General features: G+C 39.3%; 1 pseudogene; it reads right to left on the bottom strand.

Annotated features, from left to right (window-relative positions):
• Positions 1-723: 723 nt before the first annotated feature.
• LOC130859235 (transforming acidic coiled-coil-containing protein 3-like) lies at positions 724-1,652 on the bottom strand (annotated as a pseudogene).
• Between the last annotated feature and the right edge of the window lie 6,251 nt (positions 1,653-7,903).

Below are 7,903 nucleotides of genomic sequence, written 5' to 3'. Positions count from 1 at the left end.
ATTATTTTCAAGTGCTTTTTCCAGGCATATATTTTCTATCAATCTTGCATCAATATTTCAATAATTGTACTCATTTTATCGGTAAGGAAACTGAGGTAGGAGAGATTGAGCCTTACACCTAGTACATGACAGAGTCAAGATTTAAACCTACTGTGTAATTCCAAAGCTAGTACTCTTAAATTCTTTTTTTTTAACTAAAGGGAAAATTTCTTTAGGTTATTTTTTAACTGAAATGTAGTTGATCTACAATGTATGTTAGCTTCAGGTGTACAACAAGGTGAGTCAGTTATACATATATAAATATATATATTCTTTTTTTTACATTCTCTTCTATTATAGATTATTACAAGATATTGAGTATAGTTCCATATGCTATACAGTAGGTCACTGTTGGTTATCTATTTTATATATAGTAATGTGTATGCTTTAATCCCAAACTCCTAATTTATCCCTCCCCTGCCCCTTTCCCTTTTGGTAAGCATAAGTTTGTTTTCTATGTCTGTGAGTCTATTTCTGTTTTGTAAATAAGTTCATTTGTACCATATTTTTAGATTTCACACATAAGCAATATCATATGATACTTGTCTTTCTCTGTCTGGCTTACTTCACTTAGTATGATAATCTCTAGGGCCATCCTCTTTAGTCTCCTTTTTAAAGCAATCTAGTTTAAATATAAGTTGAGGTCAGGAGAGAAGAAAGATCATGAAATCTTCTAACAGAGAGTCAGACAGACAAGACAGATAGAAGGGAGAGATGGACATTGGTCAGAAACTTCCACATCCAGATCTTTTATATCTTGGAAATGAGGTGGGTAAGAGATTCTGGTCAATTCATCATTTTCTTTAGACTTCCGCTCAGTGTTCTTCTCCAGTGAGTGGATCCTCTTTCCTCAGGCTCACGTGCAGGGCCAAGGCCTCTCCTTGGGCCTTGCTCCAGACCTGGGCAGTCTCGTCATTTGTGAGCCTGTATTTCTCTCCTGAATGGGCCTCCAGCACCTGGTATCTCTCGCCTTCCTTTTCAATTCTTTCTATGTAATCCTCAATACACTTCTTCCATGCTTCTTCATAAGTGCGGTAGCCTTTGATCAAGTCCTTCTGTTTCTCAAACCACCTAAAAAGGTTGAAGAGATTTTTCCATGCAGTTCAGTCTGCAATAATTTGATTTTTTTTTTCCAGAACCTTCTGGATTTCAGCTTTTGGTAAGTGTCTTCTGTTTCAGAGCCTCCTCCATTGCCTGGTACACAATCTCCTCAAACCCGTCCATGATCTTCCCCACCTCCAGCTTTTTCACAGAGAGCTCCTCACACGGGCACTTCAGCAACAGGTTCTCCTTTTGTGTCGCTTCACCGCAGCATCCAGGTCCAGGCTGTGCTGCAGCACATCCACGATGGGCACGTACCCCCGGCCCAAGGACACATGGGGCGGACCTGGCGCAGGAGCATCCCGAGCTCGGAAGAAATCAAATTCCACCAGCTTGGCCTCAGGTGGACTTTCTGAGGGAGGGGCATCAGACTCGCCTGCACTGCGAGTCTCAGGGGTCACAGGTATCGGTCTCTGAGGACTGTCTTTCAGGAGTGGGTCAAACTTGTGGTATAAGAACTGTTTCCTCAAGGCCGATTCCTTGAACCAGACAGTCCCAAAACTGCTCCACATAATCCGGCTGGGGGCTCGGAAGTGCTCTGCACTCAGCTCCGGAAGTGCTCTGTACTCAGGTCCGGAAGTGCTCTGTACTCAGGCCCGGAAGTGCTCAGCACTCAGGTCCCAGGCAGTTCTGGCCGGCGTTGCAGAGCGTGGGGCACTGGGTCAGCAGGCGAGGCAGTGGCTTTTGGCCGGAGGCGGCGGTGGGAGCCGATGAGCCTGAGAAATTCGCGATTCCCTCAGCCTGCGACTCCCACGCGGTGTGCACCACAGGCGTCGTCCACTGAGGAGAGTCCTCAGCGGCCACAGGCCCCACGCTCAGCCTCTCGGCCGCAGGCCCCAGCAGCTCCCGCTGGGGCGGTCCGGTGGCCGGGCGTCTCCACTGCCTCAGAACAGGTTACAGTTTCGGTCGTCCAGCATGTCCCAGCCCAGGTATTAAGACCCCGGGGTAGTAAGGACCCTCCGTGCATCTTCCTGCCTCAGTCTCTGGTCTCCTGGATGGCGGTTTGAGGCCGGTTCTCTTTCCTAGTTTCCCAGGTGAGGAAAGCCTTTTGCAGGTGGCATCATCAGGGAAGCCAAATTCTAGCCTCATGGGCCACTCCTGGAAGGGTCGGTCATGAGGCCTTCCGAGGGCCGGCAGCCGCGTTCTCGGGAGCAGAAGCGTTGAGCAGGAAAGGTGCTGCGCCCGGCAGGTCTGCGCGGGGCCCATTTTCTCCCCTGGCCTCTGAAGACCCTACGTTCTGTCTTGGGACGCCATCCCCGAAGGGTCTAACAGGATTTTGGAGGAGGATGTGATGCTTTTAGGGAAGGAATGTCTGAGGAGTAAGAACGAGACGTTGGTCCCCGAGGTGCAATTTGTTTTGAAGACGCCCTGGGCCTGGGAGAGCTTGAGGTGTCCAGGCCACGCAGGGCAGCCCAGCTGGGTGGCTGAACCCTGTCTTCAAAGGCTGGTTTCATGTACCCTGGAGGGGAGTCGGCCCCAACCCTGTTTGTTTCTGGAGAATTCCTGTGGTCATTTTGGTATCCACTTGCTTGGTTCTTTCTGGGTCCAGATTTGAGGAGAGTTTTCTAACCCAGTGGTGTCATCCGGAGAAAACAAGCCTCAGGTTCACTGCTCAAACTGGGACTTAAAATCCTATGCATGTGTACCGCACAGAGGAGACTGAAAATCCCCTTCTGAGCTTTGCCTACGTTCTTGGGTGGCACAAACTCCTACTGTGTCAGACAAAGAAGAGACGAGCTTTCAGTAAGTGCCAGTGATGAAAACAGGAAATTGCAATTTTCCGTATTTTTGTCACAAGAGACAATTTTGTCATTTAAGATCTGTGGACCCAGTCAGCCCACCCGCCAAGGGGCCGAGTACAGAGCAGGGCCGAGCTCCTTAAATTTATTGCACCGTCTCTGTTTCTTCTTAGCTTGTCGCCAGTCCTAAGTGTTTTATATTTTGTTGTTGTTATGCTTTCTTATTTTCCCATTATATCTTCTAATCATTGCTGTTTATAAGAAAACTATTGATTTTTTTATAATATATTCTATCCAAATAACAATGAATTTTATATTCTGATTTTTGTAGTTAATTGTCTTGGAGTTTTAGTTAGGTAATCTTGCCAACTGTGAAGAATTATCTTTTGCCTTCTCTTTTGCAACATCTTTTTAAATGCCTGTACATTAACATGTGGTATATAATTAATTCATCAACTGTTCTTGGTGAGCATTTAGGTTGCTTTAAATTCGAATGAAAAAAATCACCCACTTTTCCTGTTGATGTAGTGATTCTCATGAATTGAGGCTTATTATTAAAATGTCAACCTTGAGGCACATTCCTATATCTATATTACAGACCACTACACTGACCCTTTTGGAGAACAAATTTCAAACATATTTCTTAGCTTCAAAAAATTACAGTGTTTTCAGTAAAGATCCAAGAAATACTTTACTCCTGGATGTCAACAATCTGCCTTTAAAAAAAAAAAGTAGAAATTAACACAACATTATAAATCAACTATATGTCAATTTAAAAACAAAAAGAAAGAAATTTAGGCCCTTTGAAAATGGTAAAGTGAACAGTCAAAACGAGAGAGTAAAGGACCCTGCTCATCTCCATTGATATTAGTATGAGCTAAATGATGGCAATTGTATAGCTGTGACTGAAAGATTAATGTGCTATTTGCAATGTTATAATCTGTATACATAAACAGATTACAACCTAAATTTACACTTCTATGCTATTGTGATTTGTATCGATTGAGAACGTAGTAACTATAATGTCATTAAAAAGTTATAGCTTTTCCAAAATGTTTTAAAAGAAGCATTTATTTTCCCATTTAGGCACACATTATGAAAACCAACTCACTTTTAGGATAATTTTCGTATAGTCTATTCTCTTACTACATTTCTGGAACGGTTTACAGAATATTATAGAAAATTTTCCATCTCTGAAACACTAGTACTTAATAGATCATTGATTCAGGAAATATTTATTTACTCAAACAATAGAAAATATTAAGTGCCTGCTGTATGCTAATCATTGATTTGGGTAGTAAAAAAGATCGACCAGCAGCAAAGAGGATCATCAAGAGACCTGTCTTTGTAGGGCTTATACTCTAATGTGGGAAACAGGCAATAAACAGAGTGAAAACTACTTTGGGGAAAGAATAAAGCAATGTGACAGATTTTATTTTCCAAACATTGGAGAATATATATATCTCACCCCACATGTTCTTCTTACAATATTTTATTGACATTTCTCCATCAAGAGAGGAGACCTACATCCCCACTCCTGCCTTGAAGCTGGGCAAACCTTTGCCCCAACCAATAAAATGTAGCAGAAGTGATACTGCCTGATTTCCCAAGACTGTGTCATAAATGGTGATATGGCTTATGCCTCACTCTCTCTCAGGACATTTGCCTTTAGATCCTTGAGCCACCGTGTAAGAATTCTAACTACCCTGAAGCCACCATGCTGGAGAGACCTTATACAGAAAGAGGAAGGTGTCTTAGGAATCCCCGCTGTTCTAGTCCCTGGCCTTTTGAGTCTTCCCAGAGCAGGTGCCAGTCAGAAGGATGAGAGGTGACCCCAGACACAGCTGTCTGATTGCAGCTTCATTAGAGACCCCAAGCCAGAACTGCCCAGCTAAACTATTCTCAAATTCCTGACCTACAGACACTGTGAAAGATAACAAATGATTATTGTTGTTTTAAGCAGATAACTTTTGATGTAATTTCTTATGTAGCCATAGCAAATGGAGGAAGCAGAGTAAAGGAAAAGAGAGGGATAGGAGGGGATTAGATTTTATTGATAATCAGGGAAGGCTTCCCCAAGGTTATAATATTCAAGCAGAAAATGAAAATGAAATGAGTGAAAACGTGAAGAAGTTATGCACATATTCATAGAAAGAGAATTCCAAGCAGAGGGAACAGCAAATACAAGCATCCTGAGGCTGGGTGCTTGACACACTGGACGGCCAGTAAGGAGGTGTGGTGCTGGTGGGAAGTAAACTAGAGGATGAGTGGTTGGATTGATGGCAGGAGTTATATCCATGTGGAACCTTGGAAGCCTTTGAAAATTTGGAAGATTTTGTTCCATGTGTAATGGGACACTTTTGAAGGATTTTGAGCAAGAGAATGAAGGGCTCTGATTTATGTATTAAGAGCACCCTTCTGGATGACTTACCCTGATGTTGTCTCTCACTGACTTTGCTCCAGCCACACTAGCCTTTTTTCTGTTGATTAAACATACAAAGCTCTTTCCTCACTTAGGGCTTTGAGATTCCTCTGCCCTCCACCAGCAACTGTCTCCTCATATCTTCAAATGTATGTTGCTTTCAGGATCCTTGGTCTCCATCCAACCAAAAATACCAGTCCACTTCTGGCGACACTTTCAATCACATCATCCTGTATTTACTTGTTTGTGGTGTGTTGCTCTTTCTCACGTGTAAGCTCCAGGAAAGCAGGGACCATGTCTCTCTTGCTTGCTGATATGCCTACAGCACTTAGAACAGTGCTTGGAATAAAGTAGGTGCACCTCCAATATTAGTTAAATAAATGCAGGAACAACCATGTCTTCCATAGATATTGTGAAGAGTAAGTGATATAATGTATGAAAAGATACTGGCCTGTGGTTGTTTCTTCATGAGTCATTAATTCAGAGAATTTAGGGTTTTTTCCTTCCCCAGTTTCAACTTTTTTTTAAATGAACTTCATGTCTATTATTTGATTTGTGCAATATAAGCAGAATAGCTTAAATTATTTGGCTGCTTTCAAATGTTCCTCTTTTAATTCCAAAATTAATCTAGTAGTTATCTTACAAGTAGACTCTAGACAAAAGAAATACTTCAATACATGTGAACAGAGATTTTTAAGTCTAAATATTCGTTCGAAGTACTTTAGGACTAATACTGGGTTCAACTTCTGACCCTCCCCCTTGTTAGTAATCTAAATTTGCTAGTCGTCATGAACTTTTTTATTCTTCACTTTCTTCATCTATAAATAAGAAGCCAAAAGGGGTGAAGATAAGCCTGAATCTATTTCCAGCCTCACCATTTACCAACTGAGTGATCTTCAGGGAAACTACTTAATATTTCCAGTTTCCTAATCACTAATAAAGTATCACTAATCATAGAACTTGCTTCATTAGGTTGTCATGAAGTCACAGAGAGATAATGCATGTAACGTAGTCACCATGGTCCTTCGTTGAAGGAAAGAATCAGTAAATGAGAGCTATCATTACAAAATAAAGAGATCTAAGAAAAGCCACCCTGCCAATCTTGAACTGTTCTTGTAAGGCTCAACCTCTAATGTTTATGAAAAACTATTACACATCTAAATTACTTTTAAAACCATTCTAGACTGACCATTAGGCCTATATTTGTTCATATTTAATTAATTTAACCAATAATGGAGTATTAATGCAATGAACATAGAAGAAAATCTGAAAGTATTTGTTACTTAGTCATGAATATTTATAGGCAAATCTGCTCTGACTTAATTACCTTCACATGTTAGAAAAGGAAATATTAATTAAGTTTTAAAATCCCAAACTAACTATTGAAAATTAAGCTTTATGTGACTAGAACAGGAAATGTCTGGCTTAAGGCTGTGCCTGGATATTAAAATTCCTTTTCCAGCTAATAAACCTATCAATTCTAAGTCCAAAGCATCAAAATTAAAATCAATTTGAGAATTTTATGTTGGGCATTTAGAAAAATTACTGAAAATAATGTTAAAACCTAGTTTAATTTATGGAATTATAAAATGCATTCTGTTTATTAGATAATTTTTATTTTGCTTTTTAAATAATTTTTAAATTAGGTGTTGCCTTTTCAAATTAGTTTATCATTTTCTAGTATCTAAACCTATATAATTTCAGGAAAATATATAACGTTAAAAACTCAACCTTAGATATTTCAAAATATGTTAGCATATATTCTGTGGTTATTTTTAACTGTGCTCAATTTAGCAAAAAATAGATGCATTTTTATCCTTTATTTGACAGATGTATCTATGTATGTGCTTGAAGACCAAATTACCTTTTAACACTAGAGAAAATGCCAAATTTTTTGAACTGCTACCAAGTAGTTTTATCAAGTAAATTTGGGGTAAAAAAAATCACTGGAAATGTATGAAAATATCTAACATTCTGTATGAATTAAACTTTTTTGTAAGGTCAATGTAAATGTTACATATACTATGTAATATGTTAGCCATTCATTCTCTCAACAAGAATCATGTTAGCATCTGCTTCCACATATTTATTCTTCAATAGTAGCATGGTAGTTGGTCGCTATATGGAACTAATTTATCGTCCAAATAATAAGTCTGACATAACTGAAATCAGGAAAGAAAAACTAAATATAGTTTATGTGTTTATTATATGCCATTTTTTTCAAACTTTGCAACTTGCTTGCTTGTGATAACGACCTCATTAAGAGACTGTTAATGTTCACATTGTTACTCTTTATTAACTAGAATATTTGATTTGCCAGTCTTGTTCTCTCATTCTGCTCAAGCCGTGTGAATTAAATTATATAATACCTCATATATACTAAGTGTAAAACTTGACTGAATTCTTGTACTATTTGTATTTTTTAGTATTTAAGATTATTATGAATTCTTGCTGTTATTCTTTGTAACATTTTCCATTATTCTGTTAAGAATAAAATAACAATACCTGTTTTGGGAATAGAAATCTCTTGGTTCCATGGTATATCTTTAGAATTTCTACACCATGGATTTACGTCAATGAATGATAAATCTTTGGTTCTTGA

Source organism: Hippopotamus amphibius, chromosome 8 (genome assembly GCF_030028045.1).
Source record: "Hippopotamus amphibius kiboko isolate mHipAmp2 chromosome 8, mHipAmp2.hap2, whole genome shotgun sequence".
NCBI lineage: Eukaryota > Metazoa > Chordata > Mammalia > Artiodactyla > Hippopotamidae > Hippopotamus > Hippopotamus amphibius.
The sequence above is the reverse complement of the archived record's forward strand: the minus strand, read 5'-3'. Positions and strand labels throughout refer to the sequence as shown.